The sequence below is a fragment of the Globicephala melas genome, chromosome 1, assembly GCF_963455315.2.
Source record: "Globicephala melas chromosome 1, mGloMel1.2, whole genome shotgun sequence".
Classification (NCBI taxonomy): Eukaryota; Metazoa; Chordata; class Mammalia; order Artiodactyla; family Delphinidae; genus Globicephala; species Globicephala melas.
In genome coordinates this window covers 84582263-84609131 of record NC_083314.1, presented here as the reverse complement: position 1 = coordinate 84609131, position 26869 = coordinate 84582263, and the positions used below count along the sequence as shown (strand labels likewise).

The following is a 26869-nucleotide window of genomic DNA, read 5'->3' as shown; positions in this document are numbered from 1 at the left end:
TAAACCAGTAATAGATGGTACTCGCAGAAGACTGAAACCCAACCTTGAAGGTTGGGTTATATTAATACCCACACTGGATATTTTTGAAATGGGTGTGCATGCAATAATTAATTATATTAATTAATCCACCCTGGATTAATATAACCTGTCCTTCCTCTAACTCTATCAGAAACCAAAATTAACTCCTCTCCAGAGGAATATAACATCATCCAGAGCCTCAAATCTGCTCTACAGTTTTTTACGCATAACAGTCACCATTCAATACCAGGCAAGATAGAAAGTAGAACCACGTAACTAAAATCCAAGAGAAAAAAAACTTACAATATAAACAGTCTCACAGATGATCCAGGTATTGGAGTTTATCAGACATGATTTTTAAAATAATTGATTAATATTTTTAAGAAAAGATGACAATATGGAGAATTTTACCAGAGAACTGGAACCTATAAAAACAGTCAAATGGAGGGTGCTCTGTGGTGACCTAAATGGGAAGGAAATCCAAAAAAGAGGGGATATATATATACGTACAGCTGATTCACTTTGCTGTACAGCAGAAACTGACACAGCAGTGTAAAGTAACTATATTCCAATAAAAAAATAAAGAGTCAAATGGAAGTTACAGGAGTAAAAAATAAAATAACTGAAACTAAGCATTACACAGATTAACTGCAGATTAAATACAGCAGAAGAGAGAAGTCATGACTAGGAAGACAGGTTAATAGAAAAGATCCATACTGCAGTGCAAAGAGTGAGGAAAAAAAGATGGAAAACATAAAGAAGAGTGTGAGATATACGTGAAATAGTGAAAGTTCTAATATAAATGCAACTAGAGTCTCAGAAGGAGAGAAGAAAGAGAATGGGACAGAAGCAATATTTTAAGAGCCACTAGCCAAGAATTTTCTAAAATTCAGGCAACAGATTTAAAAGTTCTATGAAATCCAAGTAGTATGGATACGAAGAATAGATACATCAGAATGAAAATTCCAAGAATCAAAGACAAAAGCAGTCAGAGGAAAAAAAAATACATCTTCAGAGGAGCAACAAAAATACCAATAGCTGACTTTTCAACAAAAGCCATGGAAGATAGGAGATACTGGCATGATATTGGTAAAGTGTTGAAGAGAAAATGACTGGAGACCTAGAATATCCTTCAAAAATGAATATGAGATAAAGACACTTTCTGGGGGACAAAGCCTGGGAGAATTTGCTGCTGTACTAAAACAAATGTTTCTTTAGGAAAAAGAAAAATTATCCCATATGGAAGCCCGGGAATGCAGGAGGAATGGAGAGTAATGGTCAGGGTACATAAATGGGTAAATCTGAATGAATACTGACTGTATTAAACAGCAGTCATTTCTTGTTGGGTTGAAAATACATGTATATTTAAACTACAAAAAGCAAGAGGAGGTAAAGGGAATTAAAATGTTTAAGTCCTTATCTTATGAAAAGGAAAAAACCACCAGTTTCCTTTTACTACTACTACTCACACCAATACTGCTGGTCACCAAACGTGTGGATTTTTTTTCACACCAACCAATTCTCCAGTGCCAGCTGGGTATCCTACAACTTGATTCTGTTCGCATTCTATCTACAGGGAGTTAGCATCAGACTCCACAGGTTAAGGGCTCAGCCCCACAAGACTGTCCCCACTGCATATGCTAGTCACAACTGTGGGTCCCCAGGTTACCCACATGTCTGTCTGACTTGGCCACAAATGAAGAGTTCCCAAGACCCTGTCCTCAGGTTCAATAATTTGCTATAAGAGCTCACAGAACTCAGCAGAACACTTATGTTTACCTGTTTATTACATAATAAAGGATATGATAAAGGATACAGATGAATAGCCAGATGAAGAGATACAGGAAGAGGTCCAGAAGGGCCCTGAGAGCAGGAGCTTCTGTCTCTGTGGAGTTGGGGTATGTCACCCTCCCAGCACATAAATGTCTTCACCAACCTGGAAGCTCTCTGAACCATGTAGATTTCTGTGGATGCTTCATCATGTAGGCATAATTGATTATAAACTCAATCTCCCGCCCCTCTTTTCTCCCTGGAGGAGGGGATTGGGGCTGAAATTTCCAAGCTTCTAATCATTGGTTGGTCTTTCTGGTGACCAGCCTCCATCCTGAAGCTATCCAGGAGCCCACCAAGAGTCAACTCATTAGAACAAAAGATGCTCCTATTACCCAGGAAATTCCAAGGGGTTTAGGAAATCTCTGTCAGGAACCAAAATCAAAGACCAAATATTAGGACAAAAGATGTTCCTAGCACCTTTATCACTTAGGAAATTATAAAGAGTTCTAGGAGCACCGACCAGGAGCTGGGGGTGAAGACCAAAATTTATCTCTCTTATTATATCACAATATTATACCATATGTGGGAATTGGTTAAGTACTAATTTATGGTAGGCTTTAATAAGTCAAAGACACCTGTTGTAAATTCAAAGGGTAATCATGAAAAGGAAAATAAAAGCTAATGGAGTGGAAGAAAGAAATAATTAATAAAAAATCTTTATTAACTTAATAGAAGACAGGAGAGGAAAAGCCACATAGATCAGGTGAGACAAAACACAAATGATGAGATGATACTTAAATCCAAATGCCTCAACAATTACATTAAATATAAATGAACTAAATGCTGCAATTAAAAGCAAATATTGTCAGCAAGGAGTAAAAAACAAAAAACTAAGTTATATGATGCTGTCAAGGGATTCAGTTGAAATATAAGGATAAGAAATGTTAAAAACAATAAAATGGATTAAGGTACACCATGGAAATACTAATCAAAAGTAAGCATATATCAGAAATATTACTGATAATATTGCCTTTTCTGCATAGCAGATATTAGGAGTAAGTTTTCTAATATCATAGTTCTTTTTTTTTTTTGACCTGGAATTCATAGCTTGAACAAATCTCAAAAATACATCATCTTTAATTACTGAAAATTAATGGCATTCTATTCAGTTCTTTTATCGAGTATATTGTTTACGTTTTTAACCTCCTAGGACTCAAAACTATGAAAAACTATCTTAAAGCACTCTTGTGATGTCTATTACTTTGAAATCTGATCAGTGAGAAGAAAACATGTTTTGTTTACCTCATTTTTTTTCCTGAAAATTTTCTTTTTTTATACATTATTTATATACTGTATTTAGACAGATGATGGTTTATCATAGATGATGTTGTACATGGTTTTGGAGTAGTTTTTCTCTTTCTTATGTAATGTTGAGGGGACAAATTACATCCTCACAAGCTGTGACAAATTTTACTGAAATATCTTTGGCCTAAATGGAATTAAGTGACACAAAGCTAAAAATAGTTCTTGAAATTTGTTAGTTTTGTGAATGCTAGTATATCAGACCATTCTATAATCATTCGAGTCATGCTATAATGTAAACTCTATTATTCTTTTCTATAGTATTTAGCTTTTTATTAACATTTTTGGTTCAGAAATTTCTCCCTATAGTTATTTTTCTAACCCGCTCTTTCTTACACTTCATATCAATTGACAATCTGTTTCCTATATCTTTAACTATTTGAATTTTTTTTTTGGCCATGCCGCACACAGCTTGCAGGATCTTAGGTCCCCCACCATTGAACCTAGGCCCTCGGCAGTGAAAACGCAGAGTCCTAACCACTGGACCGCCAGGGAATTCCCTATTTGAATTTTTTAAATAATTGTTATTGTACACAAAATTATTCATTAATTATGGTAGTATTTCAATTTTGCAATAATATTTATATTCAACTAATGTGTAGAATTAACACACAAGGTGGTTCTCTCTCCAAAATACATCAAAAATGATTACTTATATTTGAAGGTGAATATTCTAATATTAACAGTAATTTGGATGGCATGACTTAACATATTGCTGACATTTTTGCACTAATTTTATATGGTAGTTACTCTCAAGGTCGCATGATTATTGATTATTACAAACTCATGAATGCAAGAAATTATGCTGAAGTATGCATTTGGCTCTTTGGCCTTTTTTTTTTTTAACATCATTATTGGAGTATAATTGCTTTACAGTGGTGTGTTAGTTTCTGCTTTATAACAAAGTGAATCAGCTATACATATACATATATCCCCATATCTCTTCCCTCTTGCATCTCCCTCCCACCCACCCTATCCCACCCCTCTAGATGGTCACAAAACACCAAGCTGATCTCCCTGTGCTATGCGGCTGCTTCCCACTAGCTATCTATTTTACATTTGGTAGTGTATATATGTCCATGCCACTCTCTCACTTTGTCCCAGCTTCCCCTTCCCCCTCCCCGTGTCCTCAAGTCCATTCTCTACGTCTGTGTCTCTATTCCTGTCTTTGGCCTTTTTAAGGCTGAGGCTTCACAGCAAGGCCAAACTTGAACTAGTAGGCACCGTGTGCACACTATGCCGCATTTCTTAGGCAGTCTTCTACCAAAACAAAGGTGTAAACCAAGAAAGAAGAAAACCTGAGAGTCAGGAAACAGGAGTTCCAACTTGAGAAAGGGAGGAAGAAAGTCTCCAAATTATGGTGAAAGGAGATTTTAGGACAAAAGTTGTGCAACAGGTATAGCTAGCAGCCAGTCCCAGACAGGTCAGGAGGATCCAGAGGCAGAGCTCCAGGAAGTGGAAATTGACAGAAACCCTGATGGGTTTGGCTGTTCAAGGGACTTTTAGATGGACAGATGAGAGCTGGGCTTGCATTTAGTAATAAGTATATGGAAAACTGTATCAGACACAAACTCTGTGAGCCTCTTCTGGCTATTACCGCCGCTGGGCCAACTAGCCAGTTCCCAGAGTTCATCTCCTTCCATCACTTCCAGGGATGAAACACTACACCACAGGGTGTGGGATCTGGTATCCCAAGTGGGCAGCCCACTAAGGAACTGCATAATGCAATCTGGAAGTACAAAGGAATAAATTCACAGGGGGTGAATTTTACCAAATGAGAAACCAGAGAGAAGAAGGAGCCAGACAGATAAATTCTCTCTTCTTCTTTTCCATAGAGTCACTGGGCATGGCTCATCTGGAGAAATGGCAGGTGCAAGTGAACATACCTGCTGAGCAACCTGCTCTGTCTCTTAGTGGCTCTTTTGTTGCCAAGCCTGACAGCATACCACTTTGCATTGCTTCCCATCTTTCCTTGCCTCCCTTCCTTTCCCCTTATCCTCACCCACCTGGATTTGCATCTCCCAAAGGAGGTTTATGCACTTTAATCCCTAGTGCTGACTCTGCTTTTTGGAGGACCTAGCCTAAGATTAAAACTGAACAAATGACTCAACAAGAAACTTCAACAAAAACTAAAAGTAGTACAAGGAAGGAAAAATAATACTAGTATAGCACACGGCTCAGTCATAACATTATGAATACTAAATATCCAACAAAATTTGAGATATAGCTGCACTGGAAGGATGGTGGGGGAAGAGATACCAGTATGTGTAGTAGTGGTGGTTAAAAAGACCTAAATTCTCATCTTCTGATGAGAAACAATTAGACTGAAAAATCTGAAAACCTGAAAAAAAAAAAAACCTAAAAGAAACAACTAATAGAATTGAAAAATGATAACCCTCTTGGTAAAGGGAAATGGGGAATTGAAGACAATTCGTTTTTATCATACTGAATTATTTGACTCTTCAGCCATTTACCTTTATAACTTCAATTTTAAAAGATACATTTAAAAATACATCCCAAATGCAGGAGTGTGGTTTTGTTGTTGTTCCCTATAAAATCAAATTAGGGTAAATATGTGTTTAACTTTTAAAGAAACTTCCAGTTTTCTGGAGTAATGGTACAATTTTTAATTCCCTCTAGCACATGAGACTTTTCCCCATGATGCCTCCTCAAAGGTATGGCCATCTCGTCAGAACTTCATGGCAAACGGCGGTAGGTACGGAGAGTCTGGGGGGCCCTGCGTCCATCTGCAGTGATGCTTATGAGCCCCAGACTGGTGCTGTGTGGCCCTCACCCCAAGGCCACCCTTGGCATCAAACACCAGGCTTCCACCTGCCCTTGTGTCTTGCGGGTGTCAAGCTGCTTGCCAACTCTGGCAGCCAAGCGAATTCAGAAGCTAAACAAAGGCAGGGGACAGAGGAACTTGGAAGCAGTCTGTATGAGAGCCTATGTGCCAGCTAAGAAGCCTCACAGTTTCTCAGGATGGTGTTGTTCAGGCTGATGTCCAGGACAGTGTTTTCCAGTACAAATTCCATGTGCAAGGGGGAGAATTGTGTTAGACTGGGAGACACCAACTGTGGAACAGGAGAATGGGCGCTTATGATGCACCCACTGGGTGCCAGGTGCCCTGCTGGGTATTTTAATGTGCACTGTCTCTGAGCCCCACTTAACTCTGCTGGGTAAGCTTTGTTCCACCTTGCAGATGAGGACCTGAGATTCAGAGAGGTTAAGTAACTGACCAAAAGGCACACAGCACTAAGTGGGGAATCAGGATCCATCTACCTTCAGAGTCCCATGTTTCTCCACCAACATTCCTCTGGCCCCTTACCAGAAAGAGACCTCAAGTGGGCAGCTGCGGGAGGTTGAGAACTACCGGTTGGTGTGGAGGTTCCCAAGGAAAAGTGTCCCAGAATCTGTTTGCTCTCAGATCACTGCCACAAGACTGGGCTACAGGATAACTTGCCCCACAGTAACACCTGGAAAGCTTCAGCAGGTGGCTTTCTCCATCATCATCATCATCATCATCGTCGTTATCATTACGGTTGTTGTACTGCCCAACTTGATAACTGATGAAACCCTTGCACATCCCTTCTTTGATTCGAACTTACGGCACCCTGGGCGGGAGGAGTCATTATTCTGCCCATTTTTCAGATGAACAAAATGAAACTCAGAAATCCTTTCTCCTGGAACCCTCCTTTCTAGGGAGCTCCCTTTGGGCCACAGAGCTCTCAGGGCAGCCCCTCTGAGGGATGGGGTGGGAAGGCGGGGAACAGGCTCCCCATCCTGGGCAGTAAGGGGCCCTGCTAAATATCTGTGGCTGAGTCCTCACCCAGGTGAGGGAGGAAGAAGGCAAGCCGAGTGGATTACTGAGCATTTGAACTCAGCCTCAGAACAGCAAATATTGATTCAAGAAGCTGCCCAAAGGAGCTGACATTTTTATAGTCAACAAATAAAGCCGAGCCTCTCCCAGCCCCACTTCGTCAAAGGCCCTTGCTCCCCACAGCTGTCAGGGCACGTTTCTGTCATCAGCGCCTGGGAAGAGGAGGAAGAACCAGTGGGAGACGTTCACAGGGCCCCGGCTGATGTCACCGCTTCACCTTTAGAGAGAACGGGGAGCCCCAGGCCCCAGGGCTGAGACCTCAGCCAGCCAGCTGGCCCCACAGGTGCCAGAGTCCCTCTGGGTAGAGAGAACCTGGCACTAGAGCCTGGCACCAGAGACAAAAGACACGCCTCCCACGCGCAGCTTCCTCCTGTGGCGGCTCGGGGCCCTCATTCACAAGGAAGGACCTGAGGCCCAGAGAGATAACTGGGTCTCCAAGGTAAACAGCGAGGTCTGCCCAGGTCTTCCGCTTCAAGGCAGCAGGGAGGGCCAGCTCTCACCAGGCTGGAAATGAGAGGTGATCAGCCCTCTTTGCTCTACCTATGGGACCCAGAGCCTGGCATTCACGCGCCTGCCCTCCTGCTTCGCTCAAGAAGGTCCCTCTACCTGCATCCCTCCCTTCCCGAACCCTTATGGACCACCCATCATTCAGGGCCTTGCTCACCTGTCACCGCTTCAGGACGTCCTCCCAGCTCCCTCCCCCCTCCCCCCACCTCCAGGCGGCAGAAGTCACTGCTCTTTCCTCAGTACTCCTGAAGCACAGGCTTGCTTCCTGTCTTATCCCGCTTAGGCTGTTTCACCCTGGGCAGTTCCTTCCTCGGAACACTCTGTTAGTCCTTCCAGGCCAAGAGGAGCAGGGGCTGTGCTTGATCCATTCCCGTTGCCCCAGAAGAGCCCAGAAAAGGGTCGGGCATTTGAAAGACACTCCATCAGTGCCTGTGGAGTTGAATCATATCAATCTAATACTCAGGCGCCACTAAGAACCCCTGGGAGCAAATTTAGCTGCATCTGGACTCAGGAAGGAAGCAGACAAGCCCCCGGTAGGCCCACCGTAGGAGGGAGGCTTAAGCCCTTTGTTCCTTTACTTGTCACCTTGCCGCTCAGCCTCCTTTCATCCATCCATCCATCCCCTGGGTTGAGCGTCTGCTCTGGGTCAGGCCCTGGTTGGGTGCTGGGAAGGCGTGGGGAGGAGGGGTGATGGTACACAGCTCTGCGCTCATCTGGAGCTTCTGGGCATGCCAGGGTACATGGCCCAGGGAACACAGGAGGCCTTTCCTCTCCCACGCTGGTCTGTGGGCCAGTCTGTGAGCCGTGGCTCTAGACACTGTGGCTTTTGGACTTCATGGAGTCAAGGGCAGCCCTTCGCAGAACCAGGCCAGGCAGAACTGTAGAGTAGGCCGTGGTCCTCACTACTGCTACTCTCCAGAGGCTCTCCACCTTCTAGGCACGTGGTAGGATTAGATTTCCAGATCTCCTGTGGTTGGGTTGAGGCAGGGAGCTAGTTCAGGGCAGAAGTGGCACAGACCCCTTCCGAGATGCATATCTCATCACCTGCATGAGACCCTCAAGGACTCTCTTTTCTCCTGAGTAGGCCCAGAGGCCGTCCAGGGACCAGTAGTGGGGCAGCCCTGCTACGCTCCACACCTGATGTGTCCAAGGCAACTGCCCCATGTGTCACCATTTCTCCAGACAGCAGGAAGGGGACAGAGGGCGTGCAGCTGGTCTTTAGGGAAGTGACTTAGAGTTGTTTTTGTTGACATCTCGCAGCCTAAACTGTCACGTGGTCACGCATCCCACAGTGGCTCCTGGGAAATGTAGTTTCTAGTGCAGCAGCCTCGTGCCCTGCTGAAATGCAGCGAGGTTTATTATTCAAATGGAAAAGGAGGCAAGGATGCTTGGGGCAGTTAGTGGTCTTTGACTCACTGTCCCACTCTAAATAGCTCCTGGCTCTCCTCCACAGGCCCTGGCTGCCCACAGCCCACCCCCGAGCTGGCTGGACATGGGGACCTTCCTCATCCTTCCAGCTCTGAATGACCTGGCACAAAACATGTCTCTTCCAGGCCTTCCTTTTCCTCATTTGTAAAAGAAGGGCTTTCAACCAGTGATCACTGAGGTTCCTCCCAGCACTGACATTTGATGACTTGTGGTTTTGGGCAAGTTGTTTAACCTCTCCAGATTTCCATTTCCTCATCTAGAAAATAGAGATAAAAATAGTCCTTACCTCAGAGGGTTGCCGCGAAATCATCTAGGGTTATGCCTGACATATAAGAAATAATCCATAAGCGTCTGCTATAATCAAAATAATCTGAGTTCCGCTTGTCAGCTCCTTAGAAAGAATCTGATGAACTTGCTCGTGCTGAGGCCTAATACAGGGTCAGTGAGTATTTGGCACAAGTGCTGCCATTATTCTCTCTCTGTAACAGACATCACCAATCAACCAAGATATTCTCTGGATGAGCCAGGGTGCAGCCTCACAGTCCACAGCGCCGCCCTCGCACAGCCCCCATTCGATCCAAGGCTCCGTCCCCTCCTTTGGGAAGCCTTCCTGCTTCCACCCCACGCGTGTTCCCAAAGCGGCCTACACATACCCTGTCGTGGCTTTTTTTAGGCTGAGTTGTGATTTTTCCTTTTGCTTGTCGGTGCCCCGACTAGACTGTGAGTTCCGTGAGGCAGGGACTGCAATTGGTCTCTCAAAGGTCTAGCCTGATGCCTGGAACATTGTATATGTTAAAAAATGAATCCTCGATCCTGTGGCTGGCGAGTCGGAGAGAAGTTTGGGGGACGGGCAGTGGGCTGTAGGGCTGCCTCACTGACGACCGTATTCCCTGCCTCTGGAAGCCCCTGCAGGAGCTGTGGGTCATGTCTCCCCAGCCAGATCTCCCCTGCAGGGCTGGCCGGACACTTCTGAGTGAGCTGGGCTAGCCAGCACACATGGGGCTGGGAGGAGGCCAACAAACAGGCGGGCCTCCAAGACCGCTCCGGGGAAGCTGCCCTCCCCAGGGTGCACAGGTGTCTGCTTGCACCTCAGGCTCCAGGGCGCTTCCAACTTAACGACTAATGGACCTGCGGGAGCTCGGACACCTGCTTTCTGCTTTCACAGACCACTGCCCAGCATCACCTTGGTGACAGAACGGAGAATGGGCGGGGGAGGTCGGGGGCAGGAGAGGGCCAGGGAGAGGGCCAGCCATCTGCCTGGTTAGCCCGGAAGGGTGCTGACTGCAGGGCTCAGGCAGGCCGGGATGGGACAGCAGCCACAGCTGTGCTGGGGGGAGCCCGCCTTGCTGCATGGAGAGCTCATAGACAGGCAGAGGTATGGTGGCTCAACCCCCACCGGTTCCCAGTCCTGGCACAGAACCGCGCGGCACCATCTGACTTCAGGACATGGGTCCCAGGGGAAACAGTATGTGATCTGAGGGACTGGGAAGGCCTGTGTGTAACCACGTATCTACCCTCTGGCCTGTGACAGGCCCTGAAATGCAAGAATCAGGAGGAAGCCAGGGCGCCTTACGAAGAATACCTCTTGGCCACCCAATCTATCATTGCAGCCATTTTATAGATAAGAAACCTGAGGCTTGGGAAGGCTGACTTCCAGAGGTCACATAATTTGGAAACAAGGTCACATACCTCCGGGCATAGGGCTTGTCTCTCCGTCCACAGGCCTCTGCAGTGAGGACCCGTTCCTCAGGCAGTCGTTGATGCCATTGTCCTGCAGCAGAACAGATCTGATGGGCAAGAGTCACCAAAGGATAACTAACAATTATTAAATAGTTAACATTTTCTTTCCTTGATGTCAGGTGATCCAAACAGCACGTGGGCCAGGGGCTGGGGATCAAGATAGGAGCAAACCACGGACCCTGACCTCCAGGACTCTGGAGCAGGCGGTGGACTCAGGACTGCCGTGTAGTGGTGCCTGTGGAGTGTTCAGTGATGAGCTGGTGGCTTCTCCACTGGCAGCCTTGGGCAAATAAGAATAATCATACATACATACATATGCCTGGCATACGGGAAGAAACGTGTTAAACCCCATGTGTGGGCTCTCCCTTCACCCCCACCCCTGCCATGCCTGCCACCAGCCGTCTCAGGGCTCAGCCAGTGCCGTCCATTGCTTCTGGGAGGGTTAGGATTGTTCCAACAGGAACCGTACACGGCCCCTGGAAGAGAGGTACCAGCCATACCCCTAGGCTTGGCTCAGGGCTTCTGACCCTGCATGGCAACCCCTCAACTTCAATGACCCAAGATACTTCGGCAAATTACTCATCTTCCTGAGCCCCTATTTTCTCATTTTGTGAAACGGGGTCAGGATTCCACTTTGCCTGGAACGTCCTGTGTCCTCACCTGTACTTATTCCTCAGAACAGATTGCTGGAAGTGGGAGTCCTGGATCAAAGGGCATCAGCCCTTTTACGGCTGGTGCTGCATATTGCCAAATGGTTATCCGGAGCAATTGTGTCAGTTGAGAATTCTGCCAGCAGTAGGTGAAAGCACTTCTTTCCCTGCATCCTCTTCAACACGGAGAGTTAGCTTTTCCAGAGTGTTTCCAGTTTGATGGGTAACAAAGGCATCCACCCTGTGATTAAGCATGCTGTGTGCTGGTTTAAGTTCAGGTTCTAGGGGCAGACTGATGGGTGGAGTCCCGGCCCTGCCCCTAGGGCCATATGGCCCTGTTCACACTAGGCCACACTCCTTGGCCTCGGTTTCTTCATCTGTAGGATGGGGTTACATTGTGGAATTGTTGTGAGAATTAACTACCTTAATGTAAGCTGTGTGGAGCACGGTAGGTGCTTAATAAATGTATCATCTCTACTTCTTTGGCTAGCAGTAAAGTTGAACTTTCATATTTCTTATCTTTCTTCTCTGACAGATAATGTGTTTGTTGTTTGTCCACTCTTCTATGGCAGGACAGGACTTTTTCTTACTGATCTTTTAATAAGTCTTTATCTGTTAATTACATGAACACTAGGTCCTCTAAATTTTAATTCCAGATGCCCATCACCTACAAGCTTTTAAAACTTAAATCCATCTCTGTGGGTGAGGCCAGGTTGTTAGCATTCCCGAGGCCATTCTCCTAGGTAGCCAGGGCTGGGATATGGTGGTCTAGTTTTGTATCATCATCTGCTTGCTAATTTAGTTTTATAAGCAGCTTGAGGTTCAGAAGTTTAAATGTTATGTGTGTAGCCACGTTCATCTTTCTTTTCCTTTATGATTTCTTCAGTATCTTTCAAGTTTAAGGGGTTCCTCCTGTTTCTCCTGGTTTGCCTTTCCCATTCAGATGGTCACGTGTTTCTTCTGTTTCTGCGGTGGCTGCGCGTCTCACTTCCTGTGTGATCTTGGCAGTGTGCTGGACCCTCCTGGGCTTCTGTTTCCCCAAAATGAGGGGGGTTGGGCTAAATCAGACTTTGCCAAAGGCATCCGAGATGCTTTGTGGAAAAAAGGTTTCCTGGCCAAGTAAGTTTGGAAAATGCACATTATGTCAAAAGTTCTGAGAAACAGCACAGAAAAGCAGGGTGACCCAGCAGTTTCTCTCCTGGGTATATGCCCAAGAAAATTGAAAACATGTCCACACAGAACTTGTACACAAATGTTCGTAGTGGCATTGTTCATAATAGTTAAGCAGTGAATACAATCCGATGTCCAGGAACTGATGAATGAATAACCAAACTACCCACACAATGGAATATTATTCAGTCATAAAAAGGAATGAAGTGCTGATTCATGCTCAGCATAAACAAACCTTGCAAACATTATGCCAAATGAAAGAAGCCAGTCCTGAAAGACCATGTAGTATGATTCCAGCTATACGAAATGCCCAGGTTAGGCAGATCTATAGAGACAGAAAGTAGGTTAGTGGCTGCCCTGGGCAGAGGGACTTGGGGGGAAATGGGGAATGACTGCTGATGGGCACAGGGTTTTTCTGGCGGGTGAGAAGAATGTTCTAAAGTTAGATTGTATTGATGGGGTACAACTCTGTGAATACACTAAAAGCCAGTGAACTGTACAGTTTAAAGGAATAAGTTTTATGGCATGGGGATTATGTTGCATAAAGCTGTTAAAAAAGAAAAGAAAAGAAAGGAAAGAAAAAGAAAGGAAGGGAAGAGAAAAGAAAAGAAAGGTTAGGACTTTGGAAGAGCTGGGTGCTTCCCAACTTTGTGTCCACCTATTCCCAGGACCTGGAGCAAGATTTTTTTTAAGCCTTTTCAACCCTTGGTTTCCTCCTCTGAAGAGCACAGCTCAGAGCACGACTCTGCGTTGTGCAGATGAAAAAGACACTTCCACATCTGCTCCTTGCAGCGTCTCCAGGAAGAGGCGGAAGCCAGAGAAACGAAATCGGAGGCCCCGCGAGGCTGGCTTGCCTAGGTTCACATAGCCGCTAAGTGGTGTGGTGTCGGGATTTGAATTTGTTTCTCTCAGGCCGGTCACTTGGAATGACGCTGGCCCAGCTGGGCTCATGGGTTGCAGAGAGATCTGCAGCAATAATGCAGAGTGTGCTCTGAGAGCCGAAAGGGGCTCTACAGATGGGGTGCGTGCTAGCCAGTGAGGATGGGAGAGGTGTGTCGGGGAGAGCCACACCTGTACCCACTTCCTCTGAGGCTGGGACAGCCTTGTCCCAACCTGCAGGCCCTGAGCTTTGTGTTTCTTCTTGTTGAAATGGGAGGCTAGGCCTTACCTCATGGCAGCTGGTGGGAGCTCCTAGTAATGGCAGCCCCCGCTTTGAGTGTTTACCAGGTGGCCTGCGCTCTGCTGGACTCAGGGCCTCGCTGGGCTAAGGCTCGGGAGAGCCTGTGAGTTCAGTGTGGTCACCCTCTTTCACAGAGGAGCAAACCAGCCATCGTGCCACTGTTACATATTCCTTGAAGAGATGATTAAAGGCCATATAGTATTCTGTCTTAGGCATGTACCTCCTTTCACTGTTTCTCTAGTATTTGACATTTGTTCCTATTTTATTTTAAAATGCAAACAACGCTGTGATGGACAAACTTACATATACATTTTTGTGCACCTCTCTGCTTATTTCCTTGAGGTCGATGCCTGGAAGAGGAATTACCAGGTGAAAGGGTATGAACTCATTTACTGTTCTTCGTGTGTTGCCAGGCGGCTTTCCAGAAAAGAAAGGCTGAGACATCCACATTCCCACGAGCAGCATTGGCCACGCCAGTGGGGGTAGATTAGTAACCAGCTTGGGCGTCTGTTCTCTCTCGTCCATTGGGATGATCCCCTGAAAACTGACCTGATCTCACACTTGTTAAAACTTATCTTAACTAGTAACTGGAAATACTCAATTCCATGAATCTATTCTATGGGTTTATGGAAATCCCCAGGGCACCTTCCCACGGAAGCCTAATTGGTAAAGTAGATAATACATCAAGAGGGAGTTGATTTATTATCTCCCCCTCCTGCTGACAGCCTCCTATCAGAAACTTTGTGCTGAGATCTCAGGTGCCATCTGCTGCTTGAAATTGCCAGTCCTTGTGAGAAGTACGGGCCTTTGAGTCTGTCGTCTTCCATCCAGTCAATCATAACAATTCCTAACGTGTACTGAGTATTTACTCAGTAAGCTGTGTGTATTAAGTAATTAATCCTGATAGCAATCCTATGAGATAGACCTTATTATTATGCCCGTGTTAACAGGGGGATGAGGAAATGGAGGCTCAGAAAGGTCGAGTAACGTGTCTGAGGTCACACAGTGAGTGAGTAGGTGGTAGATTAGGGATTTGATTCCAGACAGTCTGACTCTACAGACCGTAGCCTCACCCAGCACCGTGTACCGCTGCTGTACTGTCTGGTGATGGGCAACAGGTACTCTTGGTCAACCAGTCTTGAATTGGCAGGAGGGTACAGAGACCTGAGACCCCATGGCTGGGGCCAGCTTCTGGTCAGCCCCTGTGAGAACAGCACTGACAGGGAGATTCAGCAACACCTGAGACGACCTAGTGAGGTGTTGGTGTCCATCAGAGGAGGCAAGGTACAGAAAACAGATGGAAAATGGTTTTTATCCATTTTCCTTTGCGTTCAGTGGAAGGGGATGTTTCCTTGTACCTCTTCCTTGGCTACCAAGAGTGACCAGTACTAAGGATCGATGTAGCCACCAAGATTCTCTAGGGTCCTGCCTAGCCGTGCCCACTGCATTCTGCCCCCGTCCCAGCAGGGCTGAGGAGTGCGGTGTGTGTGGGCACGTGTGTGCCAGTGTGTGTCACTCGTGCTCACCTCCGGTTTGCTGAAGAAGCGTTGAGCCCTGGGCCTGGCCTGGGGAGGAAGCGCTGTGCTGGCCTGGCGTGGCACTGGGCATGGCATGTGCTCAGAGAGGTGACAAAGCCAGGAGGGGCCTGATGGGTGCCTGGAGAGTGAAGAGATGGCTCAGCAAAGGCCTCAGCCCACCTCTTCCATGAGTTCCCACTGCACTGTCAGCTCTGTGAGAGCTGGGGCCCTGCTGCTTGTCGGCTGCCACGTCCCCCCTGGTAAATAGTTGACAAATGTTGGGTGGAGGCAGGTGCGCTATGAACAGAGGCTTCAATTTTTTGGTGTTAGGAAAATAGACATAAAGCCCAGGAAGGGAAAGTCGGACGTGGAAGAAAAGAGCCGTGAAGGGAAGTGACGTGAGATGCTGTGTGTCGGACCTGGGATGACGAAGTGTAACCTGGAGCCTGCTTGCCAGGAAGAGGTAAGCGGACGTGCCGGCTGAAGGAGGGGTGTGAGCGCCGCAGGAGGGCTGTGCGAGGGTGTGGGCTGTGGTGAGAGAAGAGGCTGGAAACAGGGATGGGGGCCGTCTGGGAATCGCCCGTTGCGGGGTGCATCTCAATTGCCGGGAGGGCTTGTTAAAACACAGGCTGCCCGGCTGCACCCCCAGGGTCTCTGATTCAGTAGATCTGGGTTTGGGCTGACAGTCTGCATGTCTAGCCGTTCCTACTGACAGCTGCACAGCGCTGAGCCCCACCTTCCTGCTGCCTGGGGTCACCCTGGCCCTGCATCGCAGGCTGAGCCTGGAGCATCACCACCAGGGAGCTTCCCCCATCAGCACATGAGGCTGCCTCGAGTGATGGGGACGGATGAGGCAGGAGGCCGCCCTGTGGTTTCCTGCCCACACACAGTCACATCTGTTTTCCTCCAGAAGCGAGGTCCTTGCATGAGCACACGGTGGAAACGAGACGTCAAGAGCAGCACGAAGTAGGACCCCAGCGAGCCGTCGTCCCACCACGCTGCCTCACCCGAAACAAGGTGGGCTTTTCTTGCCTGTCTCCACGTCGCCTGCAGACGGCTGCGGATGCCCGTGGCGGGCTGGGGTGGGAGGAAGGCCAGGAGGGGAGGCTTCAGAACTAGAGACTCCTTCCAGAAGGAGACTCCTGAGAGATGCTGGACAAAGCGTACACATTCACATGCTCCGGGATGAGAAAACCAAGTCAAATGCCTGTTCCTGAAAGGGAACCCACTGGCCCCTGAGATGCCAGTCTGCACCCCCCGAGCTGAGGGGACGGGGAGCAGGTCCTCAGAGTGAAGGCTTAGGGAATCAGAGGTGAGGCTAGAAGAGGCAGTGCACGTGTAGAACGGGTTCAAGACCCACCTCCGCGGCTTAGGAGGGAGTGGCATCACCAAGTTACTGAACTCTGAAACTCTGAAACCCGCATCTGTACAGCCAGCGTACCGAAAGCATTCAATTCAGTAGGCTGGGGTGGAGATAACAGGGGATGAAATGTATGTGGCGAACTCCTGGTGCCCTGATGGGTCTCGTTCGGGGCCAGCCAAGTCCCCGCATGGGAGGCTGTGCCTGGCCCAGGCCTCCTCCTGGGCGGCAGGTCTCGGGAGGGCCCGAGGCCCGGGGAAGCCAGGCTGCAAACCCGGCAGCAGAGCAGCGGGGCGGCAGCTGCTGCCTTTCATCTGTCAGGCTTCCCTTCAGGAGAGGGCACGGCTCACAGACTCTAACCACTCAGGCTTCCGGTGCTCCTGCGTGGGTTTCTCGAGAGCCCAACCCTACAGGCCCCGCCTGCCCTGATCCAGCCGCGGCCTGGGATGCTGGGGGGAAGGAGAGTCAGGGATTCCTTTAGGCCGGAGTTTCTCAAACTTGAGTGCGCCTCTGAATCACCTGGGGGCTTGTTAGTGGACTATGGGGCCCCCTCCCAGAGGTTCTGACTCAGTGGGTCTGGAGTGGGGCGTGAGAGTCTGCATTTCTAACCAGTTCCGGGGTGATTCACACCTTGAGGACCACTGTGTTAGGCTTATCTCTGCCAGGCCTTCTCCCGATTCCACCCAACACGGTGCTGGGGCCTGGCACCGTTCGCACCCGATGTCACCGGCGAGGGGCTCACAGGAACCTGTGCTGGCTGGTGACTGCTGTGTGGCTTGGTGGGCAGGCCCCCAATACCTACTGTCACGGCAGAGGCTTATTTCTGTCCCTGGTCTGGCCCACAGGCCTCTGCCCTTCTGCCATTCCTCCCCAAACCAGCTCTACGTCCTTAGCCCTTGGCTCCAGAAGGGTACCCAAACCTGGACTGAGTTCGGGGGCTCCTTGCCCCTTGGAGAGAAGGAACTCTTTCGTTCCTCTTCCCTTTGCCTTTTCCCTAGGACACAGCTCCGTCAGCCTTTCAGGCCTCTCCCTGGGCCCCTCCCCACATTCACCCCAGGATGGCCTCGGTCCTCTCAGGGCCACCCTCTCGCGTCTCTGAAGCCCCAGCCCTTCCCCCACATCCCCTTCACCATGCACGTACCTCACTGGCCCTAGGCTTGATCTCGCTTGGCTCTGTGGTTGGCCAGGGCCCCCGGTCCGGAGCTCTCCTTCGGCCCCACGAAGGGGGCAGTAAGGGAAGGGCCGAAGGCTCAGGATTGTGTTGGGAAACGCTTGCCCCCTGCGGATCCACCTGCAAAGTACGTATGAAGCCATTACTTAACAAAGGGAAAGGCAGTTAAGGAGCTCAATAAATATTTTTTGAATAAGGGAACACAAATCTCCTCTCCATGCTGCACACTCAAAAACGCCTCTGATGAGAAAGCACTTTGATTCTGGGAGCCCCGCAGGTGTGCGTGCGAAGCCCTTGAGTGCCGACCCAGAATGGGAAACGGGAGCCCCGAGGCAGGAAGTTTCTCTGGCACCGTGATTTCCAGTGCGTCCCGTGGCAACGGGTGTGCCAGGCTAAAAACTTCTACACACCCCAAAAAGGGACCTGGGGATGATACGCTTGGGAAGCACTGAGCGACAGTGTCAGCTGGTCCCTGTATTAGGGAGACTTCTCCGAGCCTGGATCAGGGAGGGGCTTGCTCAGGCCTTGAGGACAATATCCCAAGCGTATTGGCTCCGAGGTCCGTCTGCTGGATACCTGTCTGGGAACCTGGGGGAACATAAATATGAGGACCGGCATGAAGGCAGCTTTTACTTCCCAACAGAGCTCCATAGGCGCCAGCATTTGTGCCCAATGAAGGACAGGGTTTCCTTTCCTTCCAGGCTCCCACCAGCAAGGCCAGAGGGAGGCACGACCCTCACGCCTGACTCCCAAAGAGGTAAGTGCTGAGGACCATGAATAACCTGATGACCTGGGGTCAGAGGTCTCCTCATATACACGTGCACACACCTGAGCTCTGGTTGTTGGCTGGCTGGCTGGCAAAATGAATGGATGGATGGTTTTCAGTCTCTGCATGTTTGACAGCCCCAGTGCTGAAACAGATATTTCCTTGGCAGTCCCCACACCAAAAGCCCATTGACTCAACTTGCTTTGGCCAGCTCAGCCCTGAGCCCCATGGGGAGCGTGGACAGGGAGGGTGATACTGTTCCTCCAGAGGCTGAGATCTTGGTATCCTTGGCCTGGTTTAACTCTGTTCAGGCTGCTATAACAAGAATATCACAGACTGTGTGGCTTAAACAGCAAACATTTATTTCTCACGGTTCTGGAGGCAGGGAAGTCCAAGAGGAAGGTGCTGGCTGACTCTGCCTGGTGGAGCCCACTTCCTGGTTCCTAGTCAGCTCTCTTCTCGCTGTGGCCTCACGTGGTGCAAGCGGTGAGGGAGCTCTCCAGAGTTTCTTTCACAGGAGCCCTAATTCCGTTCCTGAGCGCTATACCCTCAGGACCCAATCACCTCCCAACACCATCTCCTTGGGGGTTAGGTTTTAACATAAGAATTTGGGGGCACACAAACATTTAGTCTCTAGCACTCTACCAGCTCCATCCAGGGCCACCGTTCAGTCTGGCCATACAGGCCTTCCAGAAGCACACAGATGATTATAAAGATGGACAGACAGGGGATCAGCATTGCCATTTATGGGGGTCGCTCAAGCCTTGATTTGCCATTTACCCCTGTGTGACCTCGGCGGCCACTTAAGCCCTCCAGCCCTCGTTGCCTCACCTCCCTGCCACCCTCAGGGGGCTGCTAGTGAGATGGAACGTGGTCATGTGTGGACACTTGCAAGGTCCGTGGAGAGTGCCACACGCCGTGCAGATGTCAGGGGCTGTGACTGTGGTCATGGCAGCTGGTGAATCACAGCCACAGGGATCTGTCATCTTCAGGCTGGAAGTGAGGCCTCCTGGACTCCCTTGTGCTCCGGTCGCCCTTGGCTCAGAGCCCTGCTGCGGCCACTGTCCTTTCCTTGGGCTGACCCTACTTTCACCCCAGGCCCCTACCAGACTTACTCACCTTGGCCTGGGGGAAACAGCACCTTTTCTGCCTGGAATCCCGGGCCATCCCTTGGCTTCTGGACCAAGCAGCCCATTTTCAGCCGCTGCCACTCCACTCACCCCATCCCCTTCCCAGCTCCTCTCAACCAGTGACCTTCCTCACAGCAGCCCCCTCCTTCCTTCGCCTCTGAGGTGGCACTGACCCTGGGAACAGAAAGACCTCGGTTCTGCCACGCTTGCATTGGACAATGACTCAACCGCTCTGTGACCCATTTTCCCTGCCTGTAAACAAGGACCCTGGCGCCCTGCAGGTTGCAGTGAAGATAAAGCAATGACATGTGTGATGTGCTGGCTTAGTGCCCAAAACATGGCATTTGCTCAAGAAATGTGAGGTTTCCTCTCCTCTCCAAGTGCACCGCAGGCTCTGCTCTCAGAGTCTCTGAAGTGAGGCTCGGGGAGCCCCCACCAGAGGCGCACACAGATAAAGCCTGCAGGGCCTCTGCCACTCAAGCTCATTCAAGGAAGCTGAGTCTGAGCTGAGGAGGAGAGGAGTCTGAGCTGCTCATCAGCCTTTTTCTGCCATCTTTTCTTGCCCCTGAAGACAGAGGCGGCTGACAGTGTCCAGGCTTAGGGCTGCTGGCCCACACCCCACCCGGAGTCCTCGGAGTCAGGTAGAGGGGGAGAGAGTCTGGAATCCACACGACGAACAGCGGGCCTTGACCGGCCCCTCCTTACACATCATCTTGGGACAGGTGAACCCCAGAGACAGGGTTGTCCCAGCCCAAATCCACAGTGAAATTGACTGGGCCCTGCCCCTCCAGCACGGGGGATGTCCACTGCTGCAGACAGCTTCAGATTCCTTGGACGTGGTTCAGTGGGAATCAGCTCCATTTAACCTCCATGCACCGTGCACCGAGCCCCTCCTCAGTACCTCCCAGGGATGCAGGGATGAGTAGAGCACAATTCCTGCCCTCCGGGGGCTGCCAGCCCAGGTGATGAGGAAGATGCTGAGAAGCGGCACCTACACCAGCGGTGCGCCACCTGCAGACATCTAGAAGGAGACTGACGCCTGGGCCCACCCAGAACACGGAACGCAGGCACACGCACGCACGCGCTGGACATCACCTCTGCCCTGTCCACAGTGCCTGGCCTGTGGCTCCTCCACCCCTGTACCAGTCCTTCTGGGCATGCTCCTGCCTCTAGGTTTCTGTTGTCTGGGACACCCTTTTATGATGTCAGATTTACTGAGGTATATAATTTATACAAGTAGAATCCACAGGTTTTAAGCGTACAGTTCGGAGTTTGGACAAACGTATACAACTGCATAGCCTCCTGCCACAGGCAAGACATAGAACATTTCCCCACCGCACGAAGTTCCCTCAGTGATCCAACGGCTGGCTCCCTGCCTCCTCGGATCCTGTTTAAATCGCCACCAGCATTCATTCCCTCTGTCCTGCTTAAAACTTCTCCCCAGCACCAGACATCTCGTGTACGTATATACTTACGTACGCATCTTACGTACTCTCCATCCCGTACGTGATTTTTCTGTTTGGTTTGCTGTTGTATTCCCGGCGCTCAGGAATGAGAGCTCAGAACCCCCAGTCCAGAGAGAGAGAGATAACAGAGATGGGGGGGTTGTGGGAACAGTGGGGGTGCCTCCCTCAGCTGGGGGGACAGACCTGGAGGGCGGCAGGTGGACAAAGGAGGAAAGGACGTTGTCATCTGAGCATCAGAGGTCGTATGGTGGGAATGATGAGAAGTGGCTGGAGAGGTGAGCAGAGGGCATCAGTTCTGCTGGACAGGGGGTTTCTCACTCATTTGACCCCCTACCTTATTCCCCAAAGCAGCCTCCTCCAGAGGAGGATCGATAAGGGAGACTTTTAAACAGGGTCTGATCCACATGTTAATGGGGACTGTCCAGGTGCATCTCAAGGGCAAGGCTGGAAGAGCGACAGCCCCACAGGCTGGCCCCTAGGAGCTGGGAGGGAGGTGATGGTGGCTGAGATTGGGCCTGGGCAGTGGGTGGGAGAGGAGAGAATTCAGTGAGGGCAGCAGTTGGTGGCAGCGGTGTTGGGGGGACCGGGAGGCAGACTTGGAGCTTGGACTTGACGCCCCTGGCAGTACGGTCCCGATGGAGTCAGGCCTGGGACTGGAGCAGTGCAGAGTGTTCTTAGGAGATGGGGTTTCAGTGCCCACAATATTCCTATAGCTTGAGAGGGACATCAGTGGGCTGTTCTTCTGCCTGGAACCCCCTGGGCTAGGGGTCACGCCTGGCTCAGTGTCTCCCCCAGGGCCACTCCTCCTCGGCTCCTAGCCTGCAAATGCCAACCTCTCAGCTCTGGCCACACTCTGCCTTTTCATTCTTCATGCTGCTGGTGCTTCAGATCGCCACCGGCCAGGGTGGCTTTCTCACTGCAGGACACCAGTGGGTGATTTCTGAGCCCCTCTGGAAGCTTCCTTCTGGCTCACCCTTCCAGAGGCCGGGCATGTCCTGATACTTCCATGAGGCTGTGTGATGTTTGGGACTTTGTCTTGAAGTCCATCTTAGACATTCAGCCCCTCAGAGGGCTTGAGCTAGGACTTTAGATTTGCTTCGCCAGGGAGGTGTGAAGGATTAGTCAAAAGATGTTGTTTTGTTGTTGTTGCTTTCCATGTCAGCAAATTTTAGCTGAGGCTTCACTCCGTGCTTAGCTCTGTGACAGGAGCTGGGGATGTGGAGATGGATAAGACACACTCATTGCCCCGAGCACAGCAAGGGAAGATGACATATGAGCCAATAAACCACAACAAAGAGAGGTACATAGATGTAGAGCACACTGTGGGGCATCTCAAGAGGCTGTGGTTGAATATGGGAGGGAGTGTTCAGGGAAAGCCTCCTAGAGGAGGTGACGTTTGAGCTGGGTTTTGAAGGATAAATAGGAGTTCACTCATGGTGCATACTAGGGAAGGCTGGCAGGTATTCCAGCAGAAAGAAAAGTTTCTGCAGGGCCTGGAGGACTGAAGGTCCATGATGGGTACAGAGCTAGGATCATTGATAAAGTCCTTGCTGGGTTGCTGGGGTGACCAAGCGTGACTGCGGGGAGGAAGACGTTCATCTTGGAGAGCAGTGTGGGCAGTCCTTCACTGACTGCTTTCAGCCTCAAATTATGTCTGATTGGCATTTGCTTGCATTCTGCCCCTGCCATCCTTTCCCCGTGGCCTTCTCTTGTCTTTCCTCTAACTAACTCCCCTGTCTCCCTCTGGGTTTGCCCCTTCTATGATAGTCTGGGACTGGGTGTGAGGCACTGCGGGACCCTCCTAGCCACACAGCAGGGTCTAGAGCTGCTCCAGCAGCTCGTGGAGAGGCGAGAAGCAGGCCAGGGACTCGGGCAGGCAGCTGATGCCCAGGAAACTAGTGGGGATCTGTCTGTGGGTGACAGGACCCCAGCTTTGAAGGGCAATCTCCCCACCTGCTCACTGATCACCATGTGGGGCTCACAGCAGGGCTCTACCTCGGAGGGCACCTGGGATCCCAGTAGGAGGGCTGCTCAGAACCAGGCATAGGAACCAGGGCAGAGAAGATGAAGCCAAGCCCATGGGGTAGGACAGAGGCAGTTAGGGATGCCTGCTCTGGGCAGCAGCATGGGGGCTCAGAGAGCTACATGGGAGCCCGGAGCTGCCAGGTGGGGCTGAGCCCGTTGCTAGAAGACCTTCCTCTAATGTAGACACCTTTGTCAGGCTGGAGCCAATAGGTAGGAAGGAAAATCAGCTCCATTACCTTGGGAAGGGAGGTGCTTCACATTTTTGACTGTTTTCCTTCACAGAATCTTGAAGGCTTGGCAGGTGTGAGAAGCTAATGGTTCACATTGATCCCTAGTATTTATCTGGGGCTTTCCATGTGCCAGGAACTGTGCTATGTGTTTTGAAAACCCTGCCTCATTTAATCTTCATATTCGCTCCGCTCCGCTCCGCGTGGGAGGTGCTGTTATCATCCCTACTCAGAGACGAGAAACCACAGCTCAGGGTGGTTAGACGTGGCCAGGGCCGAGAAACTAAGTGCTGGTGAGACTGGCAGCTGTGCCCCGGACCACCAGACGGTGCCTCCTTACCGCCCCCCACCCCGGGCACAGAGGGGTGCCCGCACTGTGTGCCTGCCCCGTGTGCCTGCCCCGCCCCACTCTGCTCCCCGCTCTCCCCGAAGCGTGTGCTTTGGGGGATGGGCTGGATGGGTCCCTGCCGTGGGTGGGAGAGCAGGGCTGCTCTGAGCTCGGCAAGCCCTCCTGTGCCGCCTCTCCCCTCCCCCAGCTCAGCGGAGGCCCAGCCCGGGCGTCTGTGCCTCGCGTTGGCCCTCCTGGGGCTGAGAAGCCCCCCGAGGCTGAGTCACGGAGACTTCCTTGGGCTTAACGCTCCTCTGCGGTCCACGGTACCTGGTTGTGGCGGAGGCAGTTGGCCCTTCCAGCCAAGCACTAATCCTAGTGAAATACTTGGCATTTCCAGTCATTCCGGCTGGAATTAAACTTAAATCAAGCCCCAGAAAGCACAGCCAGGAGAAAGTGAGTTGAGTTGCCAAAGAAACCAGGCATCCGGCCTGCTCAGACGCTGGGCTCCCGTCTCAGGGCAGGCGGGCCATTCATGCCCCGAGAGCAGGAGGGGCAGAGACACAGCAGCACGCATGGCACTGCCCGCCCAGGCACCTCCCTCCCTCGGCCCGCCTGTCTGGCGTGTCCTCGTGTCCCTGAAAATTACCACGTGGTCAGACGACAGCCTCTCAGCCAGGTTGCCTGAGGCAGCAGGGGTCGGAAGCTGGGTCCGACCTGACTCGGCAGCGATCACGGTCCCTCTGCCCAGTGTCACGCGATCAGCGATGGCAGCAGAGGGGCAGCCCAGGTTGCCCGTGAGGAGCAGGGGCACCGGAGCTGCTGCCTGAGCCTGACTCCACTGCCCACTGGGGGACCACTAACGCGTGACCCTCTGGGCCTGAGTTCTCCTGTTTGGAAAAACGAGACAGTGGGTCCCTCAGCGGGTGACTGTGAGTGTTCAGTGAGTGGGTTAGTACAGATGAAGAGTTTGGAACTGTGCCTGGCATATTGGAGCACTGTGTGCTTCCGTTATGCTCTGGGCCTCGGTTTCCTCACCTGCAAGACGCAGCTGAGGGAGGGGCTTGACCCCCACGGGCCCTCATGTTCTGCTGTTCTCTGGCTGTGACCAAGGCCCCGCCCCCAGAAGAGCACTTACCCTCCAGGGGAGGAATTGGCTGGACAGACAGCATTATATGCCCCACAAGCCACACCCTGTCCAGTGGCTGTGCCTGCGAGGAGTGTATGTATGTGTGCATATTTGTGTGTTTATTTGTGGACATGTGTGTGTTTGTGGGTATGTGTGTACACACGTACACAGGTATATTGTGTAGGTGCGTATATGTATGTGTGTGTTTGTGTGGATATGTATGTGTGTCTCTGTATATGTGTACAGGTGTCTGTGTGTATATGTGTGTACACGTGTGCATGCAGGTACATGGGTATGTGTGTATTTGTGTACAGGTATGTAAGTGTTTTGCGTATTGTATACATGCGCATGTGATGTGGGCGTGTGATATATACATGTGGGCATGTCTGTGCACACGTGTATACGTGTATCCAGGTGGGGAGCACAGAGAGCCAGCCCATTTGGTTCTTTGTTGAAGCTCAGGTGGGACTGTGGCCCCCACCTCATCTCACGCCTCCTCTCAAACCTGTCTGAGTGTGCAGTGGAGGTGACACGAACCCAAGAAGGATGGATGGAGGGCTGGGGTAGGAAGTGAAGGTGAGGTGGAGGGCAAGAGTGTCTTAACCAAAGAAATCCAGCAGGATTTAGAGTGGAGGAGCTGGAAGGTGAAAATGAGGCCAGTTACTCTGGTTGGCATTATGCTCTAAGCTCTGTGGCTCTCATGTTGTAGACCAGGAAGGTAAAGCTCAGAGAGGTCGAGGAACCTGCCTGAGGTCGTCAGTGGTCGAGCCAGGACTGGGCTACTTCACCACCCTGGGCTGACCGGTAGGAAAAGGCCGACAGACAGGCACCATCACTGGAGCCTCCCTCTGCACGGCTCCAGGCCAGGGTGGCAGTCAGTGTCCCCAGAGTGCTAGACGACAATGTCCCCGGCTTGGTGTAGGGGAGGGCTTGCTGCATAGGAGAAGACACCAGGGCATTTCTATTTTAGTTCTGTTTACAGGGTGTATCTTTGGTCAGGTCAAGTCAACTTTCTGGGCCTCAGTTTGCACATCTGTCATATGGGGCCACTACCCCACCCTGGCCTCATAAGAAGAAGCCGTGTAGTTGCTGGGGTTGAAAGTACAGCCTTTGGTGCCCTCGGAGTGAATCCCAGACCTGACCCTTAGCAGCTGTGTGACTTTGGGCCAGTCAACCTCTCAGCCTCAGTTTTCTTACACGTACAATGGGGATAACAGTGGTCGCTACATCATGGGGCTGCTGTGAGTGTTAACTCAAAGAACGCCTGTAAAGCACTTAAACAACACCTGGCACAAAGAAAGAGGCAGTAAAAGTTAATTACTTTTTTGTTTTTAAAGTTAATTACTTTTGCCATTGCGATTATTTCTTAAGGTTGTTAGGAGAACAAAAGAGGCTTGCTCAGAGGAGACTGCTGAGCTGTGGAGAGACCTGCTGGAAGGGAGGTAGACAATATTGACATACAATATGAAATAACATGGTAGTTTGCACTCATTCTCACCCTCCTTCCCTTTGGGAGAAATGTTCATTCTCACCCCACTGACATTGGACTTGACCATGTAATACAATTCAGCCCACGGAATGTGAATAAATATGGTGATGTATTCCAGGTCTCAGCAGAAGTTTAGCAAGAGTTTCCATCATCGCACTTGCTTGAGAAGTGTGTCAGAAGAACGCACTGACCAGCTGGGGAAGCTCCTACAGCCTGGGCCCTGGGATGAGGAGTTGTGGGGCGGAGCCCGTGGAGCCACAGCAGACAGCCTCCCACAGGTGATGTGAGTGCGAGGGAGATGTGCGTGGTTGTGAGCCCCCGAGACACTGGGGTTGCTTGTTACCACAGCCGAACTGACACAGTATCGAGAAGAAGAGGGGTTGGAATATTACTCAGCCATAAAAAGGAATGAAATCTTGCCATCGGCAACAACACGGATGGACCTAGAGGGTATTATTCCAAGTGAAATGAGACAGAGAAAGACAAATACTGTATGATTTCACTCACATGTGGAATCTAAACAAAACAAATGAACAAACATAACCAAACAGAA

At 50.4% G+C, this 26869-nt stretch overlaps 1 long non-coding RNA gene across 1 annotated transcript; it reads left to right on the top strand.

The window, feature by feature from the left end:
- Positions 1-16133: 16133 nt before the first annotated feature.
- Positions 16134-26666, top strand: LOC115859823 (uncharacterized). The gene is made up of 3 exons (XR_009559485.1): positions 16134-16242; positions 18458-18513; positions 26435-26666. It is a non-coding gene; the product is annotated as an uncharacterized lncRNA (long non-coding RNA).
- Positions 26667-26869: the final 203 nt, after the last annotated feature.